Raw genomic sequence first — 15,646 nt, forward strand, 5'->3', positions numbered from 1 at the left:
AACTTCTGCCAGTGTCATCAAGGGATTAAACAGCCCTGTTAAATCTGCGGGTGAACCTTTGAATGAAAAACCTTCCAGTCCTTATTTCCAGGTCCAACTGCTGCCTCTGTATTTCCTGGCCTAGACTCTTATGGAACCAAAAATGTGAATGTGCTATTAAAGATCAGATTGGGGGTCCTGACTCATGCAGCTCCCACTGGCTTCGGTAAGAACAGAGCAAAAGGAGTGAATAATCATTAAGCACCAGATTGCGACACGAATAATCCTCCCAGCGCATCCCGGCATGCAGTGGGAACAAACCTTCTCTGCCACCTGCTAGGAGGATACAGAACACACAACCCACTGTAGCCATTGCCAGCTCAGCCTACGCCTACTTCTTTTCAGGGGTTGGTGCAAAACTTGCTCTGTGTTTGGCCCATTTGTATAGTAAACCATAAGGCTTTGTGACTTTAGCAACAAGGGCCTCATTCAAAAACCCAATGACTCTGGATAAGGCCCCTGGAGAAAAAGATCGTCTTGAAGGCTACGTGCCTCTGTGAAGTCTGATTTGAAACTGGAGAAGGCTGTCAAGGGTTTTGCAAAGCTGACAAATATCAGATCGTGCAGAGCTCACTAGGAGGCAGGACTCTTTTCCTGAACCACCAGGCGATGCCATGAAGTTGAGTGCAGAGCTGCCGGTCAAACTGCCAGCAAAAAAGCAGTGGGGACTGCTTGAAAGAAACAATGATTTGAGGCAAATCTCTCTGCCATCATAGTAGTAAAATGTAGCTGGTTCCAGGTCCTGATGGCCTGTTCTTTTTGCAATTCGATCAATCAAGTTAAATTCTTGACAGTTTCTCCTCATCTTTGGCACAATGAGCACTTTTAAACTGGCTGAAACATCTACACTCACAAGGAGGCCTTTTCTGGGTGTTTAAAGGAACTGGAATAAGCCGAAATAAAAACATCCACTTAACTGTTTGTCACAGGAGAGCACAGAAGCACTGCAGGAGAAATGATGGCATAAACATGGGCTTTGCTGTATTTTTCTTGTGGCAAGAAAAGAAAACTAAATGGACCAGATTCACCAGCCTGCTTGGGTGATTCTGGCCTGTTAAAGCAGGTTTTACAGTTATTCCACACTGTGCAGTGGCACTAAGCAGCTGGTTCTTCCATTGACTCTGCCCCGCTATCCCATAACAAGCAGCAGAAAGATCTCCACAGGACTGTAACTGTAGAGCAAAGTTTGGGTAGCTACCTACCTCCCCTGTGCACCACAGGACAATTGAACAGGAGCAATTTTGGTACGCTTTTCCAATCAATTCCTCCAAGCATGTCCAAAATGTCCTTGAAAAGACCCAGCCATGCCTATTAAATTCAGATTGAGCTCTTTGTGTTTCAGTTCAATAAATGCTTCTGGTTATGGTCATAAAAACACAAGTTTAATTTGCAGGACCTTTTCAAACAATCCCAAACGCTGTCCCAAGGTCTGAAATCAACCACATTGTGGGGGGATCTGTGTAAAGACAAGATGGGCCATATGTCCTGGATGCTGCTGCCTGGCTGAATGGCAGCTGTTCCAGGTGGAGGTGAGTAGAGGATACCGATTCGTGCGTCTGAAAAGTGATGATAACAGAATCAGTCTGCAGTTACACGGCTTTCTGCATTAGTTGCAGACTGGGCCTGTTCTTACAGCTCCACTCAACTGACTTTACATGGAGGTTTTTTTTTCCCCACCCAGCTCTGGGAAGAGACAAATAAAGCACTAATGTGTGCACAAGACAGGATCCTTGAGCAGAGATCAGCCTTTCACACCAAAGAAAGATATAGATACAGCTTTCCTTAAAGGTTTTGAGCTATAGGAATGCAAAGCATGTCTTTCGATTGCCTGCAGGCTCAGGTAGACGCTTGAGAGGGTGTATGATGGAGGTAGGGAAATGAGCTAAGAGGAAGGAGACCTTGGTTTAATTTGTGAGTGTGAAAGGGCCATACAGGATTTCTTCCAGCTGAGGGTCTAGTTGGGGAAGGGGTGAATCTCCATGAGAAGAGGAGAAGGGAGCTGGGTTTTTTTTAGCCCAATACCGCCTGGTGAAGGAGGAGTATCTGATGCTGTAGGACTCTGCTCATCTCAGATTTTCTTACAATCAAGTAAAAGCTGCCTGGGCACTAGCTGAAGTGTAAATGCTCTGCTCCTGATCAGCTGACTTCAACAGGAGCTGCACCAAGGCCACTGGTAGGTGCAGGTTCAAGCTCTAACAGACCAGAAACCCAGCACATGGGACTGGCACAGGTGTTTTCTTTGCTGATCAGTGTAATTTGAAAGCACTCAGACAGAAGGTCCCTTGGTCTCCCAGCTAAGTGCACACAGAGAGAAGAAAGGGCAGAGCAGCTGGGTTGTGATCAGTTCCTCCTGCTTTGGTTGATGAGGGATCTGCTGGATCTGGTGAGGATTACAGCGCGGTAGCAGAAGTGCACAGCTCTGGCAACGACGCTGCAGGCACTCTCTGCAGTTTGCAGGACACCAGGTCACTTGTATGATTGAAAATGTCATCTCTTTGATTTTCTTCCTGCTTGTAACACCCAGGGAGCAACTTCATCATGCAGGAAAAAAATACCCCAGGAGCTAAAATTACAGGCCAGGGCTGCCTTGCTTTGGCAGGTGGCAAGTCACTGTCTTGGAGGAGTTGCAATTACGTGCTTGGCTTTGTTTCTTTCAAACAAACACCGTCTATGACAATTAAGAACAATGACTTTGTGTGGGGATGGGAGGAGTTAATTAGGGGAATTGCAGCTTTTGGAGCCGGAGAATCTGTGCATCTTATTATTAGAAAGCTGCTTTCATTTCACAGGTGCTCCAAATACTGTGCATACAAAGACAATGCTAATATGCAAGCATCTCAAGAGTTCGGACACCAAGATAAGCCCCTTTTCTCATTGCTGGCCCATCTATTTAGGTTACACTTAGTTATAAAAGCATCAGTGAAATTTTTTGTTCATGAAAACAGCTGAATTAGCAACTCTGGAGTCTGAGGCTAGTCTGCCAGGTTTCTGTGGATAGCAACAAATGACAAGAGAAAGCACAAAGGTATTCCCAACATGTCTCTTCTAAATTCCTCCAGCCAGTCATCATCAGTGCCATCTCAGGACACATGCAATTCTGCTCTTCCAAGAGGCAGTGCGTGGCTGGCTGTAGGCTTTCAAAGTGATGCCAGCCTGTCTGTCACTAAAAAGAATTAGTCTCTGTTAAATTGGCAAGGCTACTCTGGCCATGAAGTTGTTTCTGCCTGCTGCCTGAGACCTGCCGCTTGAGGGTGTTAAGTACCCCGGGCAAAGCGGGAACACAACAACCTTTTTGGACTCAAGGCATCCTGTGTTAGCCTCGAGGAACCCCTTGAAAAATGCCAGATCTTAGTTTTCACTTTCTTTTTCATTTTAAAAAATATATATATAGTGCAAGTCTGCTGTTGCAAAGAACTCAGAAACAGCACAGCAGGTCAGAATGGTTTTAATACAATGGATTCGTACTTGAAATCTGTGTTCATCTTCTGAGCTATGTTAGCACACCTAACAATACTAAAATGACATGGTTTGCATGCTCTTCTTGTTGAGAATCACTGGAAGAGAGGCTATTTAGTCTTTTCCAGGACATGGTCAGGCCCTGGGCTTTGGACCTTCACATCCAAAAGACCCAGGACGGGATTAGGAAGAGCAATACAAGGATGCACTTGAGATGAATTAGTGGAGCTGCAGTAGTGGAAAATTCAAAGTTAGGGGAGTCGGGACTGAAGCGCACTGGCAGAGCATTCTGTTAAATACTGAGGAGTTTCTATCAGTGACTTCATCGTTGTGGTCGACTTCACTAAGAGTTAAAATCCTTTTTTTTGGCATGAAAGCACGTACTGATCACATGAATGACACGTTCTTAGGACGCGGGGAAATGTATGGGGAAAAACAGAAAGGCAATCTGTTCAAGACATCAGGAGCTGGAGTGAGTTTTAAATGGACCAAAATGTGGCAACAGAGATACAGTCTTAAATTTCTACAGTTCAGAAGTTTAAGAAGAATTTATAAAAACTCTCACCTGTGGGGGGTTTATGGGGTTAGTGTTTTAAAAGCATATATATTTGCAAAGCTAACAGCAGTATTTCTTGCTAATATTTCTATTCCTGCTACAAAATCTGACAGAATAAAGATTAAGGGACTGCATTCATCCATAGCATACTTTCAGGTAAAGCCAACTGAGCTACATTTCTGACTGAAGCCCTCACACAGATATAAATTCCTAGGAGTGAAATAAATCATTCAGTCTGTATTCCCCCCCTTCCCCATTTAAAAACGGACTGAATTTAGGTAAAAACCCTCTTTTAATTACAGTGCAATCATCTTTCAACCAAGGCTTGCTGAGTAAATCATTCTTACCATGGAGGTGCTAATTGAAGGGCATTAGTTCCAGACCCACCTCAGGTGCAATTCAAAGCATTACGCCATAAAGACTGTTAGAAAGGACACAGCATGGTCCAGGTACCAGAGGCTCTTAACTCTCCCGTGTTTGGCTGGGATGAGCAACAGGCTGGATGTCCCTTGGCAAATACCATGTACCTTTGCATGTTTAGGTCTGCAGTGTGAAAGGGAGGCACTCATTGCCCTCCAAAAGAAAGACTAGATCTTTAAAAAAAAAAAAGGGGGGGGGGTTCCCCTTTGTGTTTCAACAATAGAATTACCTATCCCACCTACCCACTGATTCTGTCCTGCAAGCAGGTAAGCCTGACTTCCTTTTGTCCCAGGTTTCTAATTTGTGCGAGCCTTGATTTAACAGATTCAAGTAGACTAAGTGAGAGGTGAATCTAGCCCAGGGATAACTGGCTTTAATGCTTGCTATCTGCCAGTGCCTCGCAGCAGGATTACTAGCAAAAGGCTGGAAAAGGAAGAGACCTATGTAAATCTCTGCATATATTTGTGGAATGCTTGAAATCTAAGGGGAGAACAGAGAGGAAAGAGAATACAGGTATAAAAAAATATGAGAGGGATAAAGAGAAAAACGGAAAGATCAGGAAGCATACAACATGGACAATTGTGCTAAGAGAGTTTGGGACAGACTTCTGAAGAGGGAAGGTGTTTTCACGTGTGCCCTTACTGCTGTTGGTTTGGGCAGTCCATGAACCAGACCAGTCGGCTATGGGAAACGGCTGCCCCCGCCAAAATGCCAAGTGTATGCAGAGTTGTTGCTTCTCAGTCAGTAGCTGATGCCAGGTGCTGAAGCAGGATCATTTCTTTAGCCATAAAATGGGTATCTGAGCACTCCAAGTCCCTCCACTTACAGCCAGGTCACACCAAATGCCACTGAGCTCTAAGATTGCTGTAATCAAACCCATGACTCAGAGTGCTAGTCCAAATCTGAATTATTTAAATAAGGCAGTGCAAAGTGTGCTTCAAAAGACTTGGCAAATGACCATGCACAAAATCTGAACAGGCTTTTCTGCAGTTGTGAGGGAAAGGAGGACCCTGAGTGTGAAATTCAGCAAACATCTTTGCTAGCTGTACTTAGACAACACCATGCAGAGCTCCTGAACAGATCAAATGGGTCCACTTGCTGTGAATCAAAATGCTGAGGGGGTGGTGTAAAAAGTGCTAAACTGCCCTAATTACACTCACCTGAAGTGGGCTAGGTCAGAGGAGGCCTCCTTTTCACCTGCCATGGGAGGAACCTTCTGAGCCCTTTCCTGACCCAGCAACAAACAGGACCTGGCAGGGTTTCAAGGCTCTCCAAGTTGCACAATCTCAGCTGGTGTAAAACACCTGGTGAAGCTGAGGCCCCATGTCGAAGAGAGTACATGGGGGGGCCTCATATTGTGATCTCAAACAATCCTCCCCTGCCCCACCTTCCCTAAGCAAGTTCTGCCTCTAGCTCCGGAGTCAGGGGATGGTTTGTTGCCTGACACCACACTTAGTTTTCATTAAATCAAACAGTCACTTGCATATGAAGACCCTGGGAAGGAAAAGGGAACTGGCTACTTCAGGCCCATGGGCCTGATGGTGCCCTCCTCTGTCCCTTCAGCTGCAGCTGTACCATAAGGACCTGCTTCCCAGCTCACAGGCACTGACACACCATGTCCTGCATCCCAGATGCTCTTCTAGAGGCGATTCATCAGTTCTGCTGACACATCCGCTTGTACTTAACTCCTTTGCAAGGGTTCTGGATTGCATTGCCTCTTGACTCTCAGTGTGGCAGAGAAAATTATACAAGAGATGTGATTGCAGATAGTGATAAGAGGGAATCATATGGTGGCTGCCGGTGTGATGATGGCTCTCAGAGCGAATGAATGGAGTGGCAGAAGGCACCTCTCCTCCTCACAGAGCCCGGTGCGAACACCTACTTCCGAACCAGCAGGCACTCAGAAACCAAACCACCCACTCAATGTTATCAAGTACTCCATGGGGAAGCTCTTATTTCAGCAGCTTTTTCTTGACACCAGAATTATAATAGCACAAGCAGCAAGTACGTGACCTTGATTTAAAGGGGGGTAGTAGCTCATCTGGGCTTCAAGTTGCTAAATCTGCAGCTATTATGCTGCTGACTTTGGTTGAAGACACATATGTGCATTTAGTTGATTTGATTCATAGTTTAAATGTGTGGACGCCTCACTGTTGCATGTCAGCATCTGAGTAACCCTTTCTTCCTATTACCTCTGGGTGTCCAGGGGGCTGTCTCATCCTAGAGGACAAATGACTTGGCCTTGATGCTTTCATCCCCTACTAGCTTGACCATGGCAATCCAGTACACTAGAGTACAAAGTCATCAGCAGTTAGGAAATTCCAGCTAGTACAGAAGGCTGCAGCATATCTGATCAGTAACTAAGGCTACCAGCAATGCATCAGATCCATTTTCTGCTCTCTACACTGGCTTTCTGGAGAATTTTAAATTTAGTGCTTTTCTTCAAGCTTATTTTGTTACATCCTGAGCCCAACCTGTGGAAAAGAACCCCTAACACCCCTGGAATGAAGGTTATCATCAGTGACTTTGCTCCCCTCCACAGTAAGGCTGAAGGAGACAACACTCTTGGGGACTGATCTGAGACGACAACTCAAGGAATTAAGGACCTTTGACTACATCACCATCAGGCCAGAAGCCAGATGCACTTCGAAAGGAGCCACGTGCCTAATATAAATACGCAAGGCCACAAAAAATCCTTTATCAAGGACACTTCACCGATCGCACTTCTGGGGAAACGGAGAGAACAAACACATGGCAGCAGATATTGGCCATTTGTGCAGTGCTCTCCTGGAAGGTGCTCAGACTCTACCACGAGGAGTTCAGAATTAAGGATCAAACAGAGCACATGCCAATTACCAGAGTATTCCTATAAAGCAGCTCAAATCGATCCAGATCTGCAAGTCAAAGACCAGCCTGAAGGGACTTAAAAAAAAAAAAAAAAAAAGGGAAGAAGAATCATTATGTACTGCATCTGGCTTAATGTTATGCCTGAAATGTTGCTGTTTTAGTGCTTTCTGTGAATTGCTGCTTTTTGCACTGGTGTATAGCTGTGCTGCTGCAATTATCAGATAATGAGCCTGCACTGCTCCAGACCTTATCCTCCCAGCATTTCCCTGAACAGATTACAAGTCTGACAGGCTGATACACTTTTTGTGCCTTTTACCCCTCCAGCTATCCAGACATCTCTGAGGTGGAAAGCCGCAGCTGTTAATCAGCACGTAGCATTTGTGACTGCAGATGCAGAATCCACTCAGTTGAGGCTAAAATGGCTATTATTTTTGTTTCCCAGCCCTTCTACCTACTTTTTTTGTCTGCCTGCTGTTTAATGCCTTTCAGGGTATAAGTCCTTAGGATCAGGGATTGCTGTTTAATTGATGCGTGTACACTGCCTGACATAATGGGGTCCCACTCAGGTGTATCACAATGTAAGTGATAAGCAACAGTGTCACCATCGCACAGTGGCCTCTGGGAAAGGAGTTGAGGGATACTATGTGCACTTAACATCACCAAGGGAATTTCCTTAAGGCATCAGAACATAATTATGCATGGTGGACTTGGATCAGGAGGCTATAAGGATCAGGCCCTCCATTTCTAGCATTCCTGGTTTTTTGCCTCCTTTCTCTTGCAGATCACTCTGGGGCATCAACGATGACTCAGAGGGAACAGTATCACCTACCATGCCACTAACATCACGACCCACAGCACAAACAATTTCCGATGTCTTCCATCCTGACCTGGTTTGCACCTGCTTAGCTTGGAAACTGTGATGAGCTCACAGGTGGAGGAGGCACGAATGCAGAGGCTAGCTGGCAGTGGTAACCGTTCATGGCATTTGATCTACAATTATGAATGGCAGTAGCACATTAGGGTAACACTAAAAACTCATCAACATTGCTGAGATGGTGTTATGGGCAGCAAAAAACTCATCTATGCACTGTGTCACTGGAATCACTTTTTCTGTTTCATTAACATTTTTAATTGCCCTTAACAGCTGAATTTTTTTGTCATGTTGGCTTAAGGAAATAGAGAAGAAATTAAAACCAAACGCAGCAATGGTATTAAAATATTGTAAATGTTTCAGTGGAAGTGAGCAATATCCAGGAAATGAAAAGCTTTGTTCTCTCTCCCTCCCTCTTGGAGTTTGCTCTTGAAATCCTTATTCAGAGAAAATGCCCACCAATTTCACTGGCAGCTTTGCCCGAAGTAAGGACTGTGTGATTTGCACAAGTGTTTATAAGGTCAACATCCAGATACCTATATTTCGTATCACACACACTTCATACCTATTTATTGTGCCTCTGGTCAAGCCTAGTCCTTCTGGATTTACTAGAACAGCCTAAGTTTCTAATGCAGTATTCCCTACCATTTAAGACATGGAGCCATAATCTAGGAAGGGTGGCAGAGAGGATGCAAACGGCCATGCTTCAGGGATGACACAGGGGCATGCTGCCTCAAATCAATACCCTGGTTGGGTGCTCAGAGATGAGTCTGGACTGGGGCATGTATCAAGGCTTGTGCTTTTTTTCTTTCAAAATTATTGAAATAGTTTATTCTTTAGCAGGGGGAAGGTGGCAGAACAGCAGTCCTGGAGTCTGGTATCTTTCTTATGCACAGAAAATGGGAAGCAGCACTAGATATAGATATATGTATCTCTATCTATCTATCTATCTAGATATATATATCCCTCAAATTCCACATCATTCCCCTAACCTCCAACCAATGTGCATTTGCCCAGAGCTGCACGGCTCCAGGAGACACTCATGTTCTCATTCCCATTGATCTCTTGATGCATCATCTAGGGATACTAACAGTTTTACTGGTGGTGACTTTGGCAGTTTGCAATCTTGTCCATATAGAGCAGGACTGAAACTACCAATTCACTCACTGAACAGGTTTAACTGAGGTCAGTGAATGCAGGATTTGGGCTCCACGCACCCCTCAATCACTCTTGCTTCTTAAAGCCGCAGAACTGAACATCTCGTGCTATCGGATTGCCCTTTGACACATGGCTCAGGTTCTGTCTCTAGACAGGAAAAGTCTAACAAAAATCAATCTAGGCTCTGATGCAAAAACTGGGTCCTGGAGATGCTTGGCAATGCATCTTGCTTTAGGAGGAGAAAGCAGATGGTTGTTAACTTTTGTCATGTATCTAGAAAAGCTTCTTTAACTACAGTGACTCAGGTTAGCTGAACCACAGGATTAGATTGCTGATCATTAACTACAAGCAAAGCACTTCTAAAAGGTGGGCAATTATCAAACGTAAAGCTAGGCAATTACATTCTGCCTCTCTAAATTCTCCCTGGATTCTCTTTCACTTCTGGTCCTATACTGTTGTGTAGTGTTGCTGGGTACTGCTGAACAGTTTCTAACCCTCACCCCAGAGATGGCTGCAATTTGGTGGAAGGTGGAGTGTTTCAGATTCAGGTTCACAGATCTAACATCCTATCAGTAGTGATTATGCAGAATAATTATGTGCCAATCTAAACAACTCTTGCACTTGGCAGGCAAAGTACTTCTGCGGAGGCTGGCAAAATGCCAGGGAGTCAGATTTAATTGATATGCTAGAGAGAGCCAGAAAATTAGTGTCCAGTAGCAGCTGGTGTGTCCTAATGCTGTATCCATGTGAGCCAGTACTACCTACAAAACCGCCAAACACACTGTCCAGAGACAATGAAGGCACCAAGTAGATGTCCTATATAACCCATTCTAAGTACACACCATGGTGGTACCTGCAGCTGTGATGAGGTTTTTTATATGGCTTTTTTTCCCAAAGGTATAAAAGCAATTAAGTATCCCCTGCACTTAAAGGGTCATCATATCTGTGCTAAAGAGAGGAGAGGCGCTGGCCTATGAACTCTCTCCAGAGTCTCCATCTCCTGCAGAGCAAAAGCAAACAGCAAATTGTTTGTGCTTCTATTTTCACTTGTATGAAAAATGCTTTCTTGGTTTTTCTTTGTCACAATTCTTCATGGCACTATCAGGACGCCCTGCCTGAATTCAGAAGGGCCTGGGGCTTTTAATCTACCCAGAGTGCTGTTCGCTGGGCTCTCAGCTGACAACAGGATCACAAAGAGAGCGGTGGGCACTGACGGAGATGTAGCCATGGTCTGTTTTTACAGCTGGCTGTGACATCTTACCTCCCTTAATGCTCTGCAAACATCACAGAGATGTGTCCCTCGCAGTCTGGCCAGCAACATGGCCCAGGCTGCTGAGGATTAAAAGGATAGGCTATTCCATTTCTTTCATTTAAAAGTTGCACGGGAAATGATGTTACTAACTTTGGTTGCTGTTGTACTAAACAGCTTCTAAGGAAATCTGGCTGTGCGGTATTTTCCTATTCTGCAACCTGACAAAGAGATAAGAGAACAAGGGGGGTGATGAATGTCACTATAGAAGGGCTTTCATTGTTGGGAGCCTTATCAGGTGGAAAACTACAGTGACAGTGTAAAAACCAATAGATAGGTGAGGTCAGCTGGGCCCAATCTTTGAGGGTCTGATGGGTCCCATTCACAAGTTAGTCCACAGCTGGCCTCACTTTGCGACTTCAGGCCTCCTTATCAGATAGCTGCTTCTCCTGCCATCCTCAAGAGAGCTTGGCTCTGAAGCAGTCAGCAGTGGGTAGAAAGGGGAAGAAATGATAGGAGGGGGTAGGTTTTCCATGAAAATTAGTCTGGAGTGGTCTGCAGCCGTGTGTGTATTACATACAGAAGCTCCAAATTAAATTTAAACACCTAGTGCTCACAAACCAGGATTTTTCAGGAAAATTAGATGAAAATATGCCAGAAAATCCCACTGCTACAGCTCGTTACAAGGACAAATAAATTCCCCCTTTCAAACAGCAGCAACATCTGCTGCAATTCTTATTGTACCCAGTTTTCTGATGGAAGTGACTTGTTCAAGGCTGCAGAGGGAATTTGTTCCAGTGCTGGGATTTGAAATGGTTGTTCTAATCAGTGGTCCAGACAATAGGGTGCTGGGCTGCAGCTCAGGAGACCTGGGTTTTCAGCTACTGACCTGCTGGAGACTCACTCCCCTTCTAGTCTCTCTCTCTCTCCCCTTGTATGTTTAGATGATAAGCTCTTTCAGAGCAGCAGCTCTCTTTCCATGTGCTCATACAGTGCCTGACACAATGGAGCCATTAGCTTGGTAAGGGATTTCTGCAGGCTGCAAGTCAGCACCATCAGCTTCTAGGGAGGAGCCGCTGGGTATCTTATGATGAGGAATATGACTAAGAGCATTCAGGTGTCATTGGGATGCATATGAAAGCAGGCACTTCTAAGAACACTAGCTGCAGTTTGGTCCTTAAATTTTAAATAATTAGGTATACGCTATAGGTCCCATGTGGAAACTTTTTTTTTTTTTTTACATGGCTATATACACAGGAGGCTAAACTGTGAGGTCCTGTATAATCCGTGATTCCTTTACGGGGTAGAGTATGGAATGATATATGCACAGCCTTTCACCTTCAATAGAAGTAGCATTTCATGTACATATAGCCTCTCTTTCATGCAGTTAATTTCTAGACCTGTGGACATAAATCTGATCTAGTAGCACGCTGGTAAGTTCATCTTAGGTCCCTGTTCCATCAGAATTGCCTAAAGAAATGGAAGAAAATGCCCTTTACTTTCAAGCCTGCCTGAAAAGGGTTTGCCTACATTCTGACTCTTAACTTAAAAACATTTCTTCAATATTCAACTGTTAATGTAAAAAATGTAATCTACAACATCCCACTTGAACAAACAGCAATCAGTCTAATACATTACAACTCAATTACTTTCTCAGTCTCAGTAGCAGGTGCTGTCAAATAAAGCTATTGAAGGAATCAGTCCCATTGTAAGTGCCGGGAAAGCTTTCATAACTGCATTTGCTGAGTGGGAGGGTGGGTTTTTTTAGTGTTCCTACTGACAGAGTCAGCTAAGTGAGGCCCTGAAAGAAGAAAGAGAAAGGAGAAGGCTCTGAAACGAAGAACTGGAACAGGAGGGCAGACCATCGTAATCCAAAGAAACACAGGCTACATGCCTTCCGGTCTGGTTCTTGTTTATACTAAGGCCCCTTAATAGTTCATCCACTTCAAAATCCTTTTGCATGGTCACTGCAGTGAGAATCAGGCCCCTTAGATTCCTGCCTCCTCCCCCATCCATTTTTACACAAGAAAGTAACTGTTCCCAGTTCAAATGCTGGACCCCTGGGAAGAAGTGGTTCTCATTATGGATCAGTGGTGACTTAGTTTTAATATCTGAAGTTGCCGATAACAGCAGGAACATTTCCCATTAAGCATCTGTACATGGTCAGTGCTTCATTCTTGATAATCTCCCACCCTGCTTTGTCCAAAGCCCTTCTGTCATCGTGATGATTCTGATCCACCTGTCGCACAGATGTGGCACCTACAGAAATTGTTGCTGGAGTGATGTGGGAGTCTCCTATTCTCATCAGGTGGGGAGAGGTGCCCCCCCCCCCTTGCAGCTCTTCCAGCCTCACACCAATTTCTAGCATGTATTTTGTTACTTAGTTTCTCAGCAGAGTCCTGAGGTGCTTTGCACTTAGGGTGCAAGAGAAATGGAAACAAGGAAGTGATTGATAGGCTCATTGCTGTGCCTACTCAACCTGATAAAAAGCAGGCAATTAAGGAGTCCATCATCATTCTTTTCTAAAGTAGTGAGAGCTTCATTTAAAAGTACTACCAACTTTTTTGATGTTTAATATACAGGAAGGCAGAGGATCAACTGGAGCCTTTTGCAGTCTCAGAACACATGACAAAGATCTCTGCAGCTACTTTCATGGGCTAAGTCTCTCCCAGGACAGACAGCCTTTCTGATTTACTTTGTTGCATTCATATATGCTTTATCACCTCCTCATACCCATACACGGCTCCCTTGAGTCAATTAATTTTAATATGTCTACAGCTGAAGCTGACTACAGAACGCACGTGTGAGGAAGACTGTTGCAATAGGCTGCAATGAACAACCTGCTCACTGAAATGAGCCACTCACACTGGTTGTAGGAAATATCTATCAGCACAAAAGAAGCACTGTTAGTATAAAGAACTGGAACTGCAGCTCAGTCTTTTTTGCTAGAGTAGACCAAGGGCAGGTTTACATTAAATTAAACCTAGAGCTAGAGTAGACCAATGGTACAGACATGTCAGCTTTGGGTGTGAAAAGATCACACCACTCACTGACACACTATGGTAGCAAAACTCCTGATGTGGCTAAAGCTGCGTCTGCACAAGATACTTGTCATTTTCTTTGAACTGAGTTTACATTGTTTTGGGAAGCGGTATAACTATGCTGGCAGAAAAAATGTCAACATGCAAGGAATCTACACTAAAGATTTATGCTGACATACATACCTACAGCAGTAGAAGCTCTGGAATGCAGACAATGTCCTGAGTGGCTAGCACTAGATCATCTGAATTATGCTGGATTAATATTGTAATCTACTAGCCTTCCCCACTTGAGATCTATATCAGAATATGACTGGAGTTCCCAGCGACAATCGTTTCAAAGAAAGTCTCTAATCAAAAGTGCTAGCCAACTTTGCTCAGGGAATCTGGCAAAGATCCAAATCAGGATATCTTTTTGTAATCCAAATCCCACAGACTATACCTAGGTAAAGCACTTGAACACTTGCTCACTGGAGCCTCATTTTATAGATTTTATATGCATGCAAACATCCAATCCTACTGGCAGTGGTCTTCGTATCTTATCAAGAAGTGATGGGTTTGTTTCAAGTATAAAATGTCGTGCCTGTACTACACTGTGTTCTACCGAAAACATCGCCATGTACTTTTGGAATAGCTTGCACTCCAATCAATCTTAGCTTTCATGACATTTGTTGAGCCACCATTTGCTGAAGGTTTCCTTGATATGCCCTATAATACACACAGTCTTTCCGTTTCCTACAGGTTTGTGCCAGGAAGAACAGATCAGGAGAAGATGCATGCTTTATATTGCTATGGGTTTTTTTTCAGGACTACTGTTTCTTTCAGCACTTTGCAGTAAGTTTAGCCAAAGCTGCACTATTCTGGAAGCAGCAGCTCTTTTTGAGCTGACATGTACACCAGGATTCTTTATGTCATAGAGCATGAACACAGATGACTAACAATAGAGGATTAGTGGTTAGCGGCTTTGGCACTGTACTGTCTCTTTATCTTGAATGTTAACTGCTTTTTCTGTTAAAAAAAAAAAAAAAAAAAAGAAAGAAAGTGGACGGGCTGCTGGGAGCCAGTCACAGCAGTGCCTGCAGGATCCCATCTGCCTTCGAAGCTCAGTAAGTACAAATTGACAGAAATAGAAACAAACAAGGAAAAGGAGAGCATCAGGACTGAGCTAACTAGACATGCCACACAGGTACCAACTCTCTCAGCCCTGTTCCTTTTACTGCCACCAGCACCTGTCATCTGTGCGTGCAGTGATAATGCAAATCGCATGCGATGGGAGAGGCCCATGAATGCTGCTACTTTTGAAAATGCTAATCAAGACATTGTGCCCCTTTCCCCTCAAGCACTATGATATTTAGACATTTCTAAAAGCCTGTTACCATAGTCCCTCTGGGCTGTTCATACTTCGCTCTGCAATGTTTCCGTGTTCTCTGTACATTACCAGTCCTGCATTGCTTGAGTAGTGGGATTGACACAGCTCAGTCCATATGAATTTAATGACGTGGTGACAGCTGATTTCACGTGCTGGTGCTTCTTAACATGTAAAAGTGGTCACACGCTTAAATTACCTTCTGGTTCCAAAGCAGTAGCATGAAACTACTCTATGCCAGCTTATGGGTGTATTCAGAAGAGATCACAACTGGAAAAGTGACAGGGGAAACCGTCTGAGTGGGTCTTTCTAGCTCAGTCAAGCCACTTCCATTGGAAGGGGAGAAAATGAGTTAAATCATTACAATAATGGTCGCAAGACTCATGAACATGTGCAAAGCAGCAGCGTTCTGCCTGATCATCTGCAGAGGAGTCTGCCGAGAGGAAAAGGCAGGCATCTAAATCATTAGTTTGTTCATGGTATCTAAGCCAGATAGTTTTAAATTACCGTATTATACATCTAACAAGAGCTTAACATTAGCATTGCTAAACAGCACTGGGGAATCTAGTCTCTGCCTGATTTACAGAGCAGAATTCAGAGATTTACTGTTTCCTGAAAATGCAGAACCCAGCAGCTTAGCCACATT

At 44.1% G+C, this 15,646-nt stretch overlaps 1 protein-coding gene across 2 annotated transcripts in view; it reads right to left on the bottom strand.

Moving 5' to 3' along the window:
- TMCO4 (transmembrane and coiled-coil domains 4) overlaps positions 1-15,646 on the bottom strand; it is a 67,493-nt gene that overhangs the window by 6,818 nt on the left and 45,029 nt on the right. The window lies entirely within an intron of this gene.

This window comes from Crocodylus siamensis, chromosome 12, assembly GCF_052110815.1.
Source record: "Crocodylus siamensis isolate JL-2025a chromosome 12, ASM5211081v1, whole genome shotgun sequence".
Lineage (NCBI taxonomy): Eukaryota > Metazoa > Chordata > Crocodylia > Crocodylidae > Crocodylus > Crocodylus siamensis.